General features: G+C 36.1%; 1 long non-coding RNA gene across 1 annotated transcript; it reads right to left on the bottom strand.

Moving 5' to 3' along the window:
• Positions 1 to 308: 308 nt before the first annotated feature.
• LOC123873356 lies at positions 309 to 11,215 on the bottom strand. Its single transcript, XR_006797668.1, has 3 exons — positions 11,053 to 11,215; positions 10,207 to 10,215; positions 309 to 320 (listed from the first exon to the last, which is right to left on the bottom strand). It is a non-coding gene; the product is annotated as an uncharacterized LOC123873356 (long non-coding RNA).
• Positions 11,216 to 20,231: the final 9,016 nt, after the last annotated feature.

The following is a 20,231-nucleotide window of genomic DNA, read 5'->3' as shown; positions in this document are numbered from 1 at the left end:
ACCTAGTTGTACTATACTTAATATAAAATCATGTATTTTGTCTCGATCACATAATATTTTGGGCAACAATTTTACGCACGATTCAGCAAAACATACGTACAGATCATTGTACCATTCGCTTAACTTTTGGCGGGTTATTAGGTCACCCTCCTACTTTTAAACAAGGAAAAGAAATTACCTTACACTAGAGCTATCCAGACTAACCGAAAGTCTAGGTCCAAACCAGTTAATTTCATATAGGTAGATAGATAGATACTTTTTTGCACACAAGATACAGAATAGATACAAGGCGGTCTTATATTGTTTATTTCTTTAGCAATCTCCACCAGGCTACCTTTGGTGAGAATATGAAGGTATACCTACAGAGACAAGATTTGAATATGATGCAAATCATATTATTATTCCGGAAGAGTCGAGATTGTTTTCTCAGAAAAAAATATGTCAATAGCAGTCGCATCTTATTTTTATCAGAACTCTCTCAGTCGAATGCTTTACTTGAATGCGTCGAGTTTATTGCGTTGTACAGCGTCCAGTGGAGCGAGAGGAATTAGTCGAGCCCCAGGGGAGTCTGTCATGAGCATAGACTGTTTATTTGATATGTGTGTATGAATTAAACAAATGATACTCTATAATATAATATTCTTAATTAGTACGTATATATCATAATGATACTAATAATAAAATTAAGAAGACTGGTCAGCTGCTGGTCAAACACCAGTTATTTTTATGCATAATAATTTTTGATTTAATGTGCAAAATGTCGGAAAAAATTCCCGAGTACGGAACCCTCGGTGCGCGAGTCTGACTCGCACTTGGCCGGTTTTTTAATCAGTTCGGCCAATGTTATTAGAAAATACCATTGATGGTGCTTATATATTGTTTGCACCACTCTCAATCCATACTATATACTATTATACTATAATATTGTAAATGTGAAAGTGTGTCTGTCTGCCTGTCTGCCTGTCTGTTTGTCTGTCTGCTACTTTTTCACGGCCCAACAGTTTAACCGATTCTGACGAAATTTGGTACAGGGTTAGCTTATATCCCGGGGACGGACATAGACTACTTTTTATCCCGGAAAATCAAAGAATTCCCTCTAAAGACCCATCCGCTCAACCGATTTGTATGAAATTTGGTACCGAGGTAGCTTGCGTCCATGTTATTGACATAGACAACTTTTTATCCCGGAAAACCAAACAGTTCCCACGGGATCTTCAAAAACCTACATCTACGCGGACGAAGTCGCGGGCATTCTCTAGTGTCTAAATAAAAATCAAAAGCTCTGATTGGATTTTACAAAGGCAACCTCGACGCAGTGGGCAAGGTAATTAATTATACGTTTTTGCCTTGGCCAGGAAGAAAATGTCCAAGATTTATTGTTTGCGCCAGCCTATTTACTTTGACGTTCAGGGATTACACTTTTAAATCAAACCAATTTTCTTTAAAACTAAATTTAATAAAATGTAAACATAGATTAATCAAAATAGCTTATTTTAACGTGAAACAGCTTATTGGATTTGTGATAATATTATGACTGTCGCCGTTTATAACACGTGAAACGTTATTTTATCTAAAACGAAGTCTTATCTACTCCTCTTAGAAGGCTTACCTATAATAGTCAAACTACTCTTTGCCTTTTATCAGAGAGCCGATGAATAGACAAATAATGTGTGTGTGTGTGCATGTGCGTATGTTTGTAACTCTTTCACGCAAAAACAGACATATTTGGCTGAATTTGAAATGGAGATAGATTTACCTTTATCCCGGAAAATCGAAGAGTTCCCACGGGATTTTGAAGACCTAAATCCACGCAGACGAAGTCGCGGGCATCAGCTAGTAAAATTAAACGAGGAAAACCTATACATTGCACATTGTACAGAACAAATCGAAACATTCCGTTTATTTTCCTCCCGTTTAACGGGAAGTTCCGACTTCAATACGCCACTCGTAGCATATGCGTTTGAATCCCTGAACAGCGGTAAAATAGCTGCCTGACAATTTCGGGCCAAAGTGTTATGCTTCGATACCCGGTCGCTTTGAATGCCCGAACTTCGCTACAATTTAATTTTTAATTATCACATTTTGCTACACCGAAACAATACATTGGTACAGCGGCAGTAACATGCATTATCTTGTACAGGATGTATGTAGTTAAATATGTGATATATTTGAGCTACTGTAAATATGGGTACTATTTATATACTATTTGTTTGGGTTGTCTAACTATTTTTAACCGACTTCCAAAAAAGGAGGAGGTTCTCAAATCGTCGGGATCTTTTTTTTTTTTTTTATGTATGTTCCCCGATTACTCAAAGACCCCTGGACCGATTTGGAAAATTTTTTTTTTGTTTGAAAGGGTCCCATATAAATTTGGTGAAGATCTGATGAATATCTTCGGAGATGGAGAACAGAACTCCTCAATGGATAAGAGCAAATTGCTCGCGATCACTGTAATAGCTTAGTAAACAGTAGGGTTTTAACTGGGCATAGCATATTATAGCACAGTGGGGCCACTAAAAATTGTGAAATAAAAAATTTTCAAAAGAAAATCCAAAAACCGAAGACTTCAAAAACCAAAAACACTAAAAAGTAGAAAATAATTTTTGTTTAGCTACACATGTAATGTACCTAGGTATGAAGTCGGGCGAGCTTCACTCTTGGATTTCTAATTTTGTTTTAATATGCTCGCTCGACTTCATACCTAGGTACATTACATGTGTAGCTAAACAAAAATTATAACAAGTCATTTGTTATATCTTGTCAGTTATAATCATTAATGGAGTTTCTTAATTTTTTCTATTAAAAATTTCATCAAGATCCGTGGAATGTCAATCGGGAATTTGAAAATCAAGAAATACTGTGAACCATACTATATTCAATACTCTAATCTACTCGCTCAGTAAATATGACGCTATGGAATAAATAGCTGTGGATCACAATATTTATTGCACGCCAAGCCTTCGCCATAGAAAGAAATATCTAAAAAGATCATAGGTTTTAATTTATGAACATTTTGTGAAAATAAGCTATTTTTATGATGATATCCCACCTGAAAGTTTTCGTAACGTGCGCTGCGTAAATAGTTTTTACCCGAAAACAATGTATACTGGAATAGTCTCTCTACCGTGCGAAGTCGGGGCGGTTCGTTAGTCTTTTCCATAAAGTTGCAAACACTCAACACAAAGTGAAGGGTTTTGTTTTGTTTGTTTTCGATCTACCCTCAACAATGAACGCAGACTTCAATCTGGTATTCGTATCGTATGCGTGAGAATCTCTGAACAAGCAAAATATCAGCCCGATATTTCAGCACTAACAGACGAACCGATTTAGGATATTATGTTTGCTGTACCTACCGACTAAGTTGGGAAGTCTGCAGAGAAGGGCCAGTATCATGTGTCATTTCCATAAAAACAGCTTCACTAGGGTTATCGTCATTATAATATAGTCGTATGATGCCCGCGATTTCACCCACGTAAATTATGGTCTTTTAAAAACTCAATGTGACTTTTTGATTTTCCAGAATAAAAAAATAGCCGAAATCGTAGTTGATGCCCAAGACCTCGGTCTGGACTTAGGTTTTTTATAATCCAGTTGGACACTTTGATTTTCCAGGACTTTTTTGATTTTATATGTCCTTCTGCAGGCAGCAAGCTATCTCTGTGCCTAATTACGACAGAATTACGAATGGGCCTAGAAAAGCTAACAGACAGACACACTTTCATATTTACAATATCAGTAGAGAGTATAGGTAATTTGTATGGAGCGAAAAAAAATCCAGGAAATTGGGTTCGTAGGATCCAGTGTAGTGTTTTCTGAGTTTCATGGAATTTATATTTCAAATTACATTTGACCGTCCTTATGTACCTCAAGATTTACTTATAGGAATGCACATTCTAAACTATTTTAAAACGAACACATGAACCAAGTAGCCTGTATTTGTCAATTCGACCAAAATGATAAAAAAACTATCATGATCAACCATCCAACCAAGGTCGGCGTTCGGCACAAAATAATTGGATTGTCTGTTACTATGAACTATTTCCCAACAAGCAACGCCTCGATGGCCGGTATTTTTTAAACGCTCAAAGCGCTACAATTTTATTTTACGCCTGCAGCGCGCTGATACGATTAAAGTTTCAACGGCTTTTGCTAAAGGCGCGGCCAAACATAAATTGTGGATGGACGCGGTATACGATATTGTAGTGTTTAGACTTTATTTTCTATAAAGTGAGTGTCCATTGAAAAACTATGGACATATCCATAGTATACTTATGCACACTTGCCCAAAGTCATCTAGTTTAAACATAGACATACAATTTTCGCTTCTTGGGTTTAATGCTGCAAGTTTATTCCAGGGTTGTAAAAAAAGGCCAGTGATAGAACATTAATTTTTTTAAATATTACAATAAAACTTAAAGCTAGCTTAAAGTTAATTAAAATTAAAATTAATTAAACTTGAATTAACTTAAAAACATTTAAAAGGTGCCAGTCGATCTTAACACTAGGATCCAGATCCCAGACATTGTTATTCTAGTAAGTGCTTTCTATTTCTAATGCGCTCTTTTTCTGGAGGACCTTAGTATTTATAATATTTTATGGAGTCATTTGAACTTGTAAATAAAATTGAAATAAGTATCTGTTATTATTTTACAATTAGATACAACAACTTTTGTCTGCCTGCTTGTATGTCTGTTTGTGTTCTTTTGAGAGTACTTTCACAGGCAGGGAACTATGCAAAAACTGATGTTAGCTGTCGTCCTCATTACGTTATCATACCCATTACCCATATCCGGCTCACTACTGAGCACGGGGTCTCTTCCTCTCAGGATGAGAAGGGTAAGTATGACCACGTTGGTCAAGTGCGGATTGGCAGACTTCACACACCTTTGAGAACATTATAGATAACTAGAGGATATCCGCGACTTCGTCTGCGTGGATTTAGGTTTTTATAGATCCCGCAGGAACTCTTTGATTTTCCGGGATAAAAAGTAGCCTATGTCCGTCCCCGGGATATAAGCTAACCCTGTACCAAATTTCGTCAGAATTGGTTACACTGTTAGGCCGTGAAAAGGTAGCAGGCAAACAGACAGACACACTTTCGCATTTATAATATTGCTTGTAGGTTTCCTAACAATTTTTTTACTGCACCGTTGAAGCAAGTGATATTTTGTTAATTTGCTTAAAACATACATAACTTTGAAAAGTTAGATGTGTGTTTTAAGGTTACCATATCCAGGATCGAACCTCCGACCCCCGACCAGGAGACCGACGACGTCTTGAGTACTAGGCTATCACCGCTTATCACTTTCGTTTGCCTATATTATATGTATTTTGTTAGATTTTAGACCAAGTTAGTTTATCGTTTGCATAGTATTTACCTTAATTAACCTAAGTAGGTAAACTACGATGACTGAACTAAAGTAGTGAATTGCTCTAGTGACTAAGTGTAGTACTTGAGAAAACTTTAGCTCCCGTGGATGTTCTCATTTTATGTTCCGCGTAATTACCTGAAATAGCTAACGCTCTTGTATACTAGCACATTAATCTCCATGACAAGAAATAACACATACTACACGAGCTAACACAGACCTAGAGGTAGGTAGAGGTAGGTAGGTAGAGGTAAGAGGTAGGTACTTAATTGGCTTTGACTTTGACACATTGAATTAAATATACAGAAGGGCTATTCCAAACAATCCCAAACAATTCTCTGATATAATCGATATTTTTGGGCCGTTTGCGCTAAAATGTAGTAATATTAATTTTATTATGTATTGGTAGTAGTATAAAGCTTTATTACAATAAAAACACAGTACAATTTAATCCATACTAATATTATAAATGCGAAAGTGTGTCTGTCTGTCTGTCTATCTCTCTGTCTGTCTGCTACGAATCAAACAGTTCCCACGGGATCTATAAAAATCTAAATCCACGCGGACGAAGTCGCGGGCATCCTCTAGTAAATAATAAAACTGTGTTGTATTTTCGTAGACATTAAAGGTCTGACTATATTTTTATAGATCGTCTGCGATAGCTTTTAAGTCTTTCGCAAAGCTAATTTATTCATTTGCAAATAAGACAGTTTCTACAAGTTCGTAAACTTTTAACTATGAAAGTTTTATGATGGGGGTTTTAAAATTATTGTGACTGATGATAAGCTGCTTCAAATTACTCTCCATTATTACTTGCCTGTATTATCCATTTCATAATGACATACGAACATAGCCTGCAATTTATAGATTGTACTTAAGCCTTAACTTTAATCCCTGTTCTATATGTATACGAGTTATGTTGTATTGATAGACGCTCACAAACCTGGGTTTAATTAGAGATAGCTTATCTAAATAGGTAGCGTTACGAAGTCCTCAGAGGATGATCGGTTAATAATGTTAGCCTCGGTTATGTCGCTACGGTTAGGTACACATATTATTGTTAACAATGTAATTAGAGCTTATGGAGCTTCTTGATTGTAAATGTACCTGCGATGGCGCACCTCTTTGACGGTTCTACCGTAAGGGCGTTTGGGCACTTTTACGATTCGTATTTGACGGAATTTTGACGTAAGAATAAAGGTGCGTACGCACTAGAACTGAACTGCAGCTGCACTGCGCGTGACTGCACTACGCGGCACAGAGCGGCAAAATATTATTTCTATAATTTTGTACGGAGCATACTGCATATCGAAATAGAGCGGCGCGTTGCGGCTAGAGAGAACATGGGCAGCACACTGCCGTGGCGCGCAGTGCCACTCAGTTCAGTTCGAGTGCGTTGATCGTATTTTTACGAAAACGTATACGAATTGAATACGAATGAACAAACGCCCTAAGTCTTATCTTACGAGAGAGAGAGAGTTAAGAGGTTATAGTCAACGTAAGAGAAAGAGAGGCTTTGTTAAATTTCAGGCTGCAGCGCTTTGTGAGCTGAACTGCACTTTATTGCGACGTAACCATAACAAGAGTTTATTTGAACGTCGTTACGGAGTGAACCTTCTGTACTTGTTATTTATTTTTTCGCGTGGTATCTTATCAGTAATTATCAGTATTATCACCTGTCTACGTTTTTGCTAGGTAGCGTTCTTTCTGGTTACACCCTGTAGATTGATCTAAAAATGGCCAAAGGTAGTTAAGTACCGACGCAGGTCGTAATTTCAATGGCTTTCCTGTTTTACTCGCTTTAATAAAAATTAAAAGTAACTTTTATAAAGACCGTTGATTTCTTTTGTATCTACCTATTTACAAAGAAAATTAGCAGTCTTCAAAGAGTTGACTTTAATTATACTTTCCTGTCTTTGAGATTTTTAAAAATATCCTTGAATATATTATAGCGACACTTTATAAACAGCTTTTAACTTATCTTTTTTACATAGAATTTAAAAATTTATTTAAAATTACCCGTGACTTTGACCGCGTGGATTTAGGTTTTTTAAAAAATTCCATGTTTGCCTATGTCAATTTTTGGGTGCTACCCGTGCTACACATAAATACGCTACCTCTGTGCCTTTCATATAAATCGGTTTAAAGGATGGGCATTCGTCCCCGAGATGTAAGCTAAGTCTGTACCAAATTTCATCAAAATCGGTTAAACTGTTAAGCCGTGAATAGCTTGCAGACAGACAGACATACAGACAGACACACTTTCGTATTTATAATGATAGTATGGAGGATATCACACTAATATTATAAAAGCGAAAGTTTGTATGTGTGTGTGTGTGTGTGTGTGTGTGTATGTTTGTTACTCCTTCACGCAAAAACCACTGGACGGATTTTGCTGAAATTCAGAATGGAGATAGATAGTATCCTGGATTAGCACATAGGCTACTTTTTATCCCGGAAAATCAAAGAGTTCCCACGGAATTTCAAAAACCTAAATCCACGCGGGCGAAGCCGCGGGCATCGGCTAGTAAATAAATAAATATTCAACTTTTTTCCGTGCCTTTTAAAATGATTCAATTTTAAGTCCCTTAATAAACAATAAAGTATTAAAAGTAGTTTCCAAAATGGAAGGTAGGTACGTGCTTGGCACCAATATTATTCAAAATTAAAATTAGAAACCTGGATAAGATAAAAAATATATGAAATATTTAGGTAACACCGCTAACATGTATTTAACATGAACATGGAACATAGTCCATAATACAATAGGTTGCACATTGTTAACTTTATATAGGTAGGTTCTTCTCGGAAAATGAAAAGCAATATTTGTTGTTTATTATGCCATGTTTCAGATATACCTCGCTTTACTAAGGCTAAACATGTTGCTAAGTTTCAATAAGGATTCAGTTTGTGTTTACCCCTTATAGCAGTTGGGAGCTTCCTGGGCAACTGTTCACATTATTTCCATAATATTATGGAGTAGGTACCTATCTGTATCGAAAAGCATTTCAATGGGTATAAAAGTACACACGTAATATGTTTTATATAGTTATTTAGTTTTAAACATTCATATACCTATAATTTTACTGTACATAACAGGAAAAACTAGAAATATACTAATAGAGCAAGTTTAGTAATTGGCTCTCTGTATCTTAAGCGATCTTTTTCATCACTCTTTAAAATGTAAAAGGATTCATCCGGACTTCGTCTGTGTTGGTGTTAGCTGGCGCGGGCGTGCTCTGCCTTTTTGGAGTGTTTTTTTTTTTTTTTTTTTTTTAAAACTGACTGGAAAGCGCTCTAAGGGGGTGCCGTGCGTGTATGTCGGCGAGCGCTGGCACAGACGAGGTCCATACTTGTATAGTTTAACTAACTTATTACAAATAACTACAAACTTGACATTGGCTAATCTTTGTAAAGCCAGATGAGAGAGAAAAAAAAAGGATTCATCCAAAAGTAAAATCAGAAGCTTGCTTTCAGCAGTTTGCAATCAAAAATATATTATATTTTATTATAGTATATTTTCATACGCAAATTTCAAGTCTGAAACATAAACTGTCTAACATTTTTAAGAGGTCAAGCTGCATTATAAAGTCATCTCTGTCGATATACCTAAATACTAAAGATATTTCTTTACAATAAATTCATAACAATTGTAAGAACAGTAGCTTATTAATGACTCTGGAATATCTGTAGATATTTTCCAACTTTATCTCACTTTAAGGAACGTTTGCCAGAAACAACAGCTATTTTCCCGACTCAGTGAGCTGGCGGTAAGTATTCTGAGCACAACCATTGACAGTTTAACGGGAAGGAGCTCGTAATTCGTGTAAAAAGGGACCCTTAACCGGCGGGCATTATCTGACGCACTCCGACTCCGATTTGGAGACACCGGTTGACATTTTTAAAACATTTTCTTTGAATTCAAGATATTTTTGCCTTTTACGTATTGCGTAATTTTGTAAAAATCCATGTATTTATTATGTACGAATTGATGTCAGAAGGAATCTAAAGAAATAATATACTTTCAAACAAATGGTGTACTTAGATTGTTAGATAAAATAAGATGATAATTAGATTCACTCATATTACCTAACAACATACTTAAACATAAAAGTTTGGTTTCAACAGAAACGCCCGGTAAGTGCGCTTTTTTACCGTTTTCCCACGACTTGATGGTGTGGCGAGTGGGACGGAAAACTGGGCGGTTTTCAGGAACCAAATGACAAGCTATACGAAGTCGCCCACGTCAAAATATCAAAGTCGGTGCGTATAGCGGCAGTGGGCGGTGGCGTGACGTGTATCCAACATACGAGTATTTTGTTTAGCTGCCACTCGCTGCGCCGCGCTAAGCAATATTCCTTCCCACACATTTTGTTACTCAGAAAATAAGTAAGGTCTGGCGGCAATGGGATCTTGCTCCAATAGCTCATAGCGGAAAAGTAGTGAACAGGCCCTAAACAGGTAATTGAGTGTATGACAAGTGTAAATTAAAAATTTATAACACCCCCGACAAATGAAGGTTACAGTAACTAGAAAAGAGCTGATAACTTTCAAACGGCTGAACCGATTTTCTTGGATTATAGCTAAGAACACTCTCGATTAAGCTACCTTTCAAACAAAAAAAAAACTAAATAAAAATCGGTTCATTCGTTTAGGCGCTACGATGCCACAGATAGATACACAGATACACAGATACACAGACACACAGATACACACGTCAAACTTATAACACCCCTCTTTTTGGGCCGGGGGTTAAAAACGTGACAACCTAATTGACCTACGTTAATCTGCCTCTGTCATAAATCATAATAATATACTTTGATTACAAAGCGTCTACATTACCTACCTAAATGCTTTGAAAGTAACTCATACTGGCATAATATGATAACTTTGTTTGTGCGCCATAAGTTGGTCATACGAGCGAAGTTTCAAACAGGATTTTGAATTCAAACTTTTCCTCACCCGCGGTATTTATATACTGCACTCATTCAAGCCAAACTGGTGACAATGTTGGGAACTGCAGGAAATTTAATATAAGAGCACTTGGTGTGAAAGTAAGTTCTTCTGTATTAGGGGTAGTAAGTGTACAGTGTATCTACATGCTTCCAATTAATTAATTTTAATCAAAATATTTGTCTTCATATTTCGTATCCTGTTGAAAAAGGTGATTTTGGAAAGGAGTCATTGTTGAGGTGTTGTGCACTTGGTTATAATTAGTAAAATAATATCATACATACAGTTTACCTTCTTAGAAAAAATAGTGAAATTCAAAACAAACACCCTTTCGTACATCATGAAAGAATAGTTCACATTTTCATTTATAAGTAGGTACTAAAAGGTAATGAACTATGTAAGTTTTTGTTAGGTTTTTCTATTATACCAAGTTACCGATCCCTTTCATTTGATTGATCAAAAAAGGTCCAATATAAAAAAAGGCATCCACAATTCAATAAACTAGCTATTATTGGAATCGTGTATTTGGAAGAAAATTAAAATCAACCTTTGCAGACCTGAAGTAGGCAAAATGCAAAATGATACATGTACATGTTCATAATATAAATACCTACGTAAAGTACCTATAGTACGTCTTGTATTACCTACATAAAGTACCTATACTACCTGTATTACCTACATAAATACCTACTCACTGCAAAAAAGATTTGATTCTATTATAAGTAGTTACTTGCTGAACTGCCCCGACTTTGCTCGGGTGGAATTTAGAAAATCACAGTGGGGATGAAATTTCCAAAAAATCCCTGAAACACATTTTCTTCATTTGTGACAGAAAACCCAAATACCAATTTTCATGGAAATAACTTGAAAAGGACGGACTTTCATATAAACTTAGACACATGCGGACTGATAGAGGATCATTATCTTTGTATCAAATTTCATCAAAAATGGTTAAACAGATGGACCGTGAAAAGTTAATAGACAAACAGACACACACCGATAGGCACACTTTCACATTTTATAATATTAGTAGAGAAGCAGGTATAGATTGTGTGACACTAACTTATATCACTTTTAACTAACGTTATAATAACCTTCAAACATCAATCGTTCTTTCCCAAATAACCGTTTAAATAGGACAAGAATTTATGTTGAAACCTTACAAAAGGTTCCTGCTTTGGACCGCTTGCACCAATAAATCTACGCACGAAATAATACGATCCCAGGCGATTTGTTCACTGGGACAAGATCTTTCAGACATAGGTTCAATAAAGTTAAGATATAGTACGGATTAAAGCAGCATTTCAGCCTTTCTCGATAGTGGAACATTTAATTTAATTTTTTATATTCCCTTTAACCTCGGCGTTTATCCCTCGCTCAATGGCCTAGTGTTGTGCGATTACTCAAAAAGAAGGAAATAATATTATATTTTAGTTGACGTATTTAACTGATCACTCTGGGCATAGAAACGCAGAACTCTATGACCGAACTACCTTTTTAAAAAATGCTTGGTGTATCTGTGTTTACGATTATAATGATTTATATAAAATCGATTTAAAGGAAATATTATATCTCTTCCACAATTATTTTACACAAGGACAAAAGAGCCAAAATCGCCATTTTTATCTTTCTCTTTTCGCTTGGTTGAACGTTGTGAGAAAAGAAAGTTATTTCTCCATAGTAGGTAGATACCTGTGGGGAAAGGCTATGAAACGACCAAGCCGATAAATTAAACGGCTGAAATAATTACTTCTACGAACTGAAATTTTTACCTAGTGAGTTCTGAAAAAAAAAATTGAAGCACAATTTTTTTTTCACAAAGTGAAACACAAAATGATTTTATGAAATAAATGAGTGAAACTGTTTTCGAACATAATATTTTTATTTTTCCTCTTACTTACTGAAAATGTCTTTCTTTTCATCAAATTGATTGTAATTTAGATAACACGTTGTGATGGGTATATGGTATGGGGTTTGCCAATTTTTCTGGTTTATTACATATAATTTCTATATACCATAAATAAAAAAAGGAATAATCAGAAATAAAGTATTTTTTAAACGAATTTTTTTTCTCATTATATAATTTTTCCATATCCAACTACACATTATCTTGGTGACTATAGCTTGTTAGTTTGATATCACAGTAGTCTATTTGTAGTTTTTTATCTATCTGTTCGTCTGTCTGCTAACTTTAACGGATTTTAACGAAATTAGGTGCAGAGATAGATAGCGTCCCGGAACCAGACACAGGCTACATTTTGTCCCGCAAAATTTAAGAGTTCCTAAGAGATTTAAAAAAAATCCTCACAAGGATGAAGCCGCTCGTATCATCTATTTGGTATAGAGATATTTGACCTCCTGACTCAGATATATCTATCTATCTATATCACCCAGAGAACGAACATAGGATACATATTTTTATCACAGAAAATCAAAATGTTACTCACAGGATTTAAAACATTTTAGTTTTCTATTTTTTTTCAGTAAGTATTTTCAAAATATCAGTTTAGGGCTAAGAGCCTAGAATTAATGGCAATTTTACGTGTGTATCCAATTTACATCATATTGCCACTCTATATCATGTAACAAACCTAAATTGAAATTAAGGCATTCCGCACCTGTGGCAGATACTAAAGGTGCCCACGCATTTGAACTGAACTGCAGCTGAACTGCGCGTCGCGGCAGCGCCCCGCACGATATTCTCTCCAGCCGCGACGCGCTGCAGTGACGCGCTACGCGGTACGCGTTTACGCCTTTAGATTCATTTGACGATTTAAAAGCACGTTTTGTAAACGTATCTTTGAATAAAACATGTTTCTATTTCTATTTCTTAATGAACCACAAAGAGCCAGAGAACAAAATGCTACTATTTGCGAAAAGTTTGAATTGTTAATCCGATAAGTGTTCCACTGAAAACTTTTAGTTTCAACAATTTAAAGTTTTATAACACAGAAGATTCTGCGATACGATACTTTCAACTTTGCAACTATTAAGCAGTCTTGTTAAAAATTTTAACCACAACGATACATTTTATGGCAAAAAAAACCGGCCAAGTGCGAGTCGGAGCGCACACGAAGGGTTCCATACCATCGTACAATATATAGGTACACACCTAACACTTTCATTAACAGATTTAATTTTTTTTTGTGATGCACGGGAAGTACTCTATATGTTTTCTTGACAGACACAACAGACGGACAGACAGACAACAAAGTGACCTTGTAAGGGTTCATCTTTTCCTTTTGAGGTACGGAACCCTAAAAAGGTTTTTAAATTTCTTGAATGGCTGCCTCTAGCACCTTGTTTAGAGTCTATTAAATTCTATGATACCTATGTATTTCAAGCAAAACGGTTAAAACGATTATATTTTATGAACAGCTAATATTCAAATAGGTTTTTAAAAATAATTTTCGGTAACGAAACCTGTTAAAACCTACAATAAGTATAATAATATGTAGGTATATTTTACAATATAGGTACTCGTTACATACACTCAACATGTCAGTTAGTCAAGAGATAAATGTCGTGTGAGAGCGGATGATTTTCACTAGTCATGTTATCGTATACATCAATGGTATCAAAATCAAATCCACGAGGACGAAATCGCGGGCACAAGCTAATTGATATAGGTGTAATATACAGACTTACTTGTCATAAATTCAAATTACTGTATTTCTGGTCATGATATCATGTCGTTTCCAAATTCGTACATAAAGTATTTTATTTAGGTAGTTAGCACGTCCGTTGAGTGCTCAACCGATTTCTTACCCGACTTAAAAACTGTCCAACACTGAACTTATCGGCCTAAGAGTTTAAGCCTCACGAATGAGATCATTGTCTGTTAAAGCCTATCTGGGAGGAGCGTTGTCGAGATCTAATGGACCGTTAATAATGCCCAGTCGCTGTTAGCAGCCTACGCAGAACGAAGTACGGGCTGTTTTTTGAGAATTGTTTACTTAAAAACTAAAAGCCTTAACAGACAATCCGCCGCACGCCGAAATGCATGTACCTATTTGATATGGCAATCTTATCTAACGCGTTGATGGAATGCCCTCATGCCTGCCCATAATGAGTGAGCAATGAAAAGTATCGCTTTTGTCGGATTAACCGAGAGGATCTAGATAGATCTTTTGCCTTATGACATTTTAAGAAAGCGCGAAATTGTAGCTTTGCCGATGGACAATGATGACTTACATCAATGTAGGTTATTGTAAAAGTAAACTATTTCTATTTGCGTAGATCCCTATGGTAAAGATAATACCTACCATTTCTATTGTCTTATTTAGAAGTAGAGCTAGCTTATGCCCGCGACTTCGTCCGCGTGGCTTGCACAATTTAAAACCTCTGTTTTACCCTCTTAGAGGTTAAATTTTCAAAAATCCTTTCTGAGTGGATGTCTAGTCATGCAAGCAAATTGCCCGATCCGTCCACTAGTTTGAGCTGTGCGACGCTAGATCAGTCAGTCAGTCATACGCGGACGGACGGGTCAAATCCACCGCACCATATTTGTTCGTCTGTTGGGGTCATAAGAGCTCTTCTGTAAATTGTTTGATGCTGGATTGGTATTACTTATTTGTACTGATGATTGTTCATGGAAATTAATTATCAAACTCATTAATTGTTCAGTCATGCATTTGATTAATAAAATTCAGCGATGATCAAAAATTAATGTGGATTTTATTTCTGTCCGTGTGTGTTATGTCTGTCCGTCTGTCGTATCTGTCAGGTAAACCTGTAGGGTACTTCCCGTTGACCTAGAATCATGAAATTTGGCAGGTAGGTAGGTCTTATAGCACAAGTAAATATAGCACAAGTAATCCGATAACCGTCAATTTGTGGTTACATCATTAAAAAAAAAATTAAAATGTGTAATTTTCAAAGTAAGATACCAAGTGGGGTATCATTTATGAAAGGGCTTTACCTGCACATTCTAAACCAGATTTTTATTTATTTATATGCATAATAGTTTTTGATTTATCGTGCAAAATGTTGCAAAAAATACCCGAGTACGGAACCCTCGGTGCGCGAGTCTGACTCGCACTTGGCCGGTTTTTTGATACCATTATATTAACTTAATTAAAACTAATACCTACCTACGAATAGCTGTTTTCGGCGTGGCCAAAAAGAAAACTCGTTACCAAGATTTATTGCTCGCGTCACTTCACTCGCTGAATGGAAAATTACTAAGCTTTTCTTTAATTCGATCCCTTGTTTTTGCACACCGTAAGAAAGCTAAGCTGAGTTAACAGAAAACTTCTTAATGCCTCGTTAATAATTCCACGATAACCTTATTTTAATACCTACTTTGGAGGCTTAAGTTCTCCTACTCTTCGTAAGGTATAATATAACTCGGTCTTAAAAAAATAAGTTGAAAAGTTAGAAAAACATCCGAAAAGCAATGGGTAATACATCAAGAACATTTGAAGCTATAAACGAGTAGATACACAGACGTGGATAGAGAAATAGTATGTTATAAGTATTTACCTCTTTCTCTCTCTTAGCATATAGTAACTCACTGTTGAGGTTCCTGACTCTTTTCACTACTCCTATTATAATAGAAGGTGGTTTTTTAGTACTTATAGTGATGCGTGGCGTCGGATTCCTACATCCTTCTGCATATTTACCTCTTTACTGTCGACAAAATTATTACTGAAACTAATTTTCAATACTAAGACGACATCACAATTTTGTTCTTTCATTTAATATCTTCATGCCCAGGGGACGGATAGGCAAATAAACTTGTACACAACTAAATTGGGTTCCTCCCGTAAGGGTTTACCTTGTAATAATATGATCGAGATTGCCGCTGTAATGCCATAGAGATTTAGCTTCAGCAAATTATTATAAAATCATGAATTAGAAAATATGATCTCGTTATTATATTTATAACTGTTGCCGCCCATTTTTGAAAAACCTTCCTATTTGAAAGATTGATTTAAATGCCATAGAAATGCCTATACAAATACATAATATGACCTATGTGTTAATCCAAAGTAGATAATGTATCTCTATATGAAATTTCAGCCAAATCCGTTTAGTAGTTTTTGCGTGAGAGAGTAACAAACAAACACTCACACCCACCCACACCCTCCCACACATCCACCCACAAACATACACACAAAACACCCACCCACCCATATCCACACACACACACACACATACACACACACACACACACACACACACACACACACACACACACACACACACACACACACACACACACACACACACACGCACGCGCGAACACAAACTTTCATCTTTATAATTTTAGTATTAGTATGATTATTGCTTTCTCTCAATGTCGTCTAGTGAAAACCTATATCGCGTAAAACAAAAATTTCAAAGGAAATATTTGTATTGTATTCTATGCGTTTTCTGTAGGTCGAAAGCGAAGATCTCCGTTAAGGCTCAGTACGTTTCCGGGGCGGTAGATAAGCACCTCGTATTTCCGTAGCGGCACTGATCCGTCGTCGAAAGAATCTCGCTGAAACAAAAACGAAAATATTACGAGATAGACCTTTTTTCTGAAAGATTACTACTACTTACGAGATATTAGGTATATTAGGTAAGATGATGGGTTCTGTATTTTGTTTTCTGAATAATCCATACTTCCGTATCAATCTATCAACAGATACTTACTAATATTATAAATGTGAAAGTTTCTTTGGCATAGAGATAACTTGTATTCTGAAGATGGACAAAGTATACTTTTTGTCCTGGCAAAACGAAGGACGATGGAATTTATAAAAATCTCAATTCACGCGGATGACGTTCATTTATTTATTTGATAAGCTTTAAAAACAATAAAGTTTATTCTAGTACCTACTTCAACATAACATTATTTAAGGGCCTTAAAGCTTTAAATAAATTTAATCTTTTATTATTTATCATATAATTAGTATAATTTTAAGTATAATACCTAGTAACAGGCGTTGGCAACGGTTGGGAAATATATTTTAGAATTTGGAATTTGGTCTTCTCAGAGGCTTTCACTAGTTACTAAATCTCCTAAATCGCTGTCAAGGACTAACTTGTGGTTGTATGAAAAATCTAGCTTACAGTTTTTACAGTCCACTGAAAACAAGGGATTGAGTTTAAGAAAAGCTTAGTAATTTTCCATCCACCGAGTGAAGTGGCGCGAATAATAAATCTCAGCCACTTTCTTCCTGGCCGTAGCAAAAACAGCTCTGCGTTATTAATTACCTTGCCTCATCGAGGTCGGCTTTGGAAATCATATCCCTGTTTTTGACTTCTTTAGTAAAGTTATCTATTATTATATGCTCTATCAGTTTTCTATAATTACTAATGTAGGTGCCTACTTAGTTTGTAATAGCTTTTACAGAAATTAGGTGAAATAAAGTAAAAAATTATTTAGATGAAAATACTCGAAAACTGTCAAAGAATACTTAGCAAACATTTTCAGCTAAAACATGCGTAATCGTGACTGCCTTTATAATGTTTGATTGGCTTTAGTGAATGGATTCGGTTGCAGTTAGACCACTAATCTACCGGCGAAGCCGCACAATCAATTGGTTCAGTTTCATTGCGATATCATGTAGAATCCGATGACGGAAATCATTATGGTAGTTTCTAATAAATAATCTGTTTCTTCTTTTAGTGCTTACCTAATGATTAGTCTGTGATTATGTCAACACTTTCTATTGTGTTAGCTAATGAATTTTCATAGAATCATCATCAACCACATATTGGCGGCCCACTACTGAGAACGGGCACCAAACCTTTTTCATTCTCTCAACGAGAAGGGTTTGGCCGTTGTCGGCCATGTTACCTAAATGCGAATTGGTAGACATAGAATAATGCACTTTTATTATAATTATCTAGAATATAACTTTAGAGTTAGTCATGTATTATGGTTAATTAGGAAGTCAGATATAAGTAGGTTTTGTTAAGCACCACAAACGGTGCAGGTGGGGCTTAACGAAACTATTGAAGCAGCAGAATATACAACCCTTTGTTTTGCGAGTTGTTTGACGTTGAAATTACTGCAGTTTCGTATTATTAAGTGACTGAAGATTTAATGGCTTAGTGGTAAAAGTACATCGAATTTCATTATAAACTGGCTGCTGATTCGTAGACTGCACAAAATATGCTGGAGTTTCTACTTGAACTATTTAATGGGTATTTTTGTTTATTACTAGCTGACGCCCGCGACTTCATCCGCGTGGATTTAGGTTTTTCGGAATCCCGTGGAAACTCTTTGGTTTTCCGGGATAAAAAGCAGCCTATGTGCTAATCCAGGATATTATCTATCTCCATTCCGAATTTCAGCCAAATCCGTCCAGTAGTTTTTGCGTGAAGGAGTAACAAACATACACACACACACATACATATCGTGCACTTTTAAACAAAACTCGTTGAAGCTGTCAAAATTATGACTGGCCACTAGATATGAACCCTTGACATAAAAGTGGTGGGAAGCGGGTGGACGAGGAAGGCGGAGGACTATATTTAGCAGCTCACTCTTGGATAGGCCTATTCTATATCTAGACTATGCAAGTTAATTAAAATAAATGAAAAGATAATAGCTCAATAGGAGACTTCAGTCCTTTGATATTTTAGTAGCTACTTACTTCTTCTTCATCTCAGCGTTGTCCCATCTAGGTGGGATTCGCTTCCCCACATTTTGCCGTTCACTTTGCTCTGTCTTGAATATTGATTGAGTTTTGGTTTCAGGTCTGCGCTCACGACGTCCAGTCAGCGCTTTCTTGGACGGCCTCGAGATTAGGATTTAGACTGGGATAGCAAGGGATGGCGATGTTGACACATGCATTACCGGTGTAACTTTGCGGCTACATGACCATACCATACCATCCAAGATGGGCCTCTTGTCTTATCACCTTGGTCGCAGCGTGTGATTCTTAAAAATTCGTTGATACTTGGCAGTGGGACATGTATTACTATTTCGTTTTTTTTTAATTTTTATTTAAAGAGCTGAGTCACTAGTGCGACGATGTGGCTCTTGTAAGTCTATACTTATATTATGGTAACGCTTAAAATTAGATCTAAATACTATTTAATAATTTTATATCTACGACTTATGTTACTACGGACCATCCTGTACATACTGACGTTTTGCTGCCTCGGACGTCGAGTTTGCCAAAATAATATTTACATGTCCCAACGTCCTGTCCGGCAGTTCACTTAGGACACATTCCGTCAGTATATGATACATATCTTCCCTTGCACCTGGGTAAGCTGTTACTTTACTTTTAGCAACGTTACCAATAAAATATTTACTATAGTATCTAATTTGTCTAAAATAGTAATTTGCGAAACATTTATAGCATTACATAGTCGTTCAATCACATAACAAGGTAATCCCTAAAGGGGACAACCCAATTTAGTTCTGCAAAAGTTTATTTGGGTATGCGTCCCTACGGTATTATAAAAAATGAAAGGAACAATTTGTATGCCGATATAATATCATAAATATTGAAATTTTATAAAGCGTGGAGAAGACTTATCAGGTACTTTACTGTGTGATGACAAAGACGACCTCGAATATGGTCTGATCCCGGATCCGATACCTGCCTGCTTGAAGTAAATACATAGTACCTTTCGTATAATGTACCAACATCTGTACATATAAAAAGACTTATCCTGACTTAATAGCCTAAACCACTGGGGTTAGATCCCTACAGACGACTATGACGAAGGAGATTACTAAGAAGGGATATTTAGAAATTCCTCCCCTAAAGAGGTTAAATAGGGAATGATACTGTCAGTTTTCGAGTTATATCTATGAAAATTGGTAGCTAATTAGCTTTTGGTTAAAAAAAGAAGTGCATGTTTCAGGATTTCTTGGATTTCCACTTGCTCACTGATTTTTAAAAATTCGACTCGAGCAAAGTCAAGACAGGCTAGCTAGTGTACATATCTACATAA

Source organism: Maniola jurtina, chromosome 2, assembly GCF_905333055.1.
Source record: "Maniola jurtina chromosome 2, ilManJurt1.1, whole genome shotgun sequence".
NCBI classification, from domain to species: domain Eukaryota; kingdom Metazoa; phylum Arthropoda; class Insecta; order Lepidoptera; family Nymphalidae; genus Maniola; species Maniola jurtina.
This window is presented reverse-complemented; position numbering and strand designations above follow the sequence as displayed.